This window comes from Suricata suricatta, unplaced genomic scaffold (assembly GCF_006229205.1).
Source record: "Suricata suricatta isolate VVHF042 unplaced genomic scaffold, meerkat_22Aug2017_6uvM2_HiC HiC_scaffold_8033, whole genome shotgun sequence".
Classification (NCBI taxonomy): domain Eukaryota; kingdom Metazoa; phylum Chordata; class Mammalia; order Carnivora; family Herpestidae; genus Suricata; species Suricata suricatta.
The window spans coordinates 1-1185 of NW_021915371.1; the positions used below are offsets into that span (position 1 = coordinate 1).

At 68.1% G+C, this 1185-nt stretch overlaps 1 pseudogene; it reads right to left on the reverse strand.

Annotated features, from left to right (window-relative positions):
- Window positions 1-10: 10 nt before the first annotated feature.
- Window positions 11-642, reverse strand: LOC115285321 (annotated as a pseudogene).
- Between the last annotated feature and the right edge of the window lie 543 nt (window positions 643-1185).

Genomic DNA, 1185 nt, shown 5'->3' on the forward strand with positions numbered 1-1185 from the left:
CCGCCCCCCGGAACCCCGGAGGTCCCCGGACCGGTGCCCGCCTGCGGGATACTCCACCACGGGAGGTCGTCGGGAGCCGGGTTGGGGGACAGCTGGCGGCAGGTGGGCGGCGGCGGTGGGGGCGGCGGGGGCAGCAGGTTGGAGTAGCCTGGCGGCAGCGCCGCCTGTGCAGGGTAGGGCACGTAAGCAGGAGCGCAGCTGGCGGGCAGTGCCGCCATGCTCGAGGGCAGCATCTTGACGGGTGAGAACTCGTAGGGGTACGAGGGATCGGCAGGGGGTGTGAGCGGCAGCTCGTGCGCCGCGCCAAAGGACGGCTGTAGGTGCGTTTTCTGCGGCGTCAGGCCCAGGCTGGGGTGCGGGGGCGGGAGCGCGCCGGGTGAGTGCGCGGGCATGTCGGCGGTCCACGGGTGAAAGAGCCTGGAGGGCGAGCCCAGCGCGGGATCGTAGGGCACCTGCAGGAAGTCCGGGGGCCCAGCGGCTCCCGGCTGGCCTATACGGCTACAGGTGGCGGCTAGTAGCGCCAGGGGCGAGTGCTTTCCCAGGTCCGGGGAGGCGCTGGGGGTGCGGTCCTGCATGGGCGGCGGCGGCGAGGGCGGAGAAGAGACAAAAGGTTAGGGCTCCAAGCGCGGTCTTCAGGCCGGCCCGCCACCCCCACACCAGCTATTAAACCGCCGCCCCTCCCCCGTCCCGGCTGTTCCCCCTCCCCCATCGCACCCCACGCACGCACCCACCAGTACGGGTAACTTTTGGAGCCTGCGCTACCAGAACGCGGAGCGCTCGAGCGCTTCCTGTTAAACTACTTGGTGCAAAGAGACGCCATCCAGACTCGGAGGAAGCAGGCGCGAGGTGGGAGGGGAGAGGGATCCGACGGGCAGCTCCGGGCTCCGCGGTCAGAAAGGGTGTGGAAACACCCGCAGCCCAGCGGCCTATCCGCCCTCCCTCCCATCTTTTAAGCTGCTCTTGCGCTCCTCCTCCGCCCGCCCTAAGCTGAAATTCAGCAGGAGGGCCCAACAGGGTGAGCTCGGACTCTCAAGTCCGAACAATCCCCGGATTCGCGCGTCCCTCCCCCAAAGGCCACACTCTAGACACCAAGGTTAGGTGCGAAGTTGACGTGGGCACCAGTAGGTATGACTCCAGCTGCATCCACCGAACAGGGTCCCTTTAAGATTCAGGGGGTACAGAGTA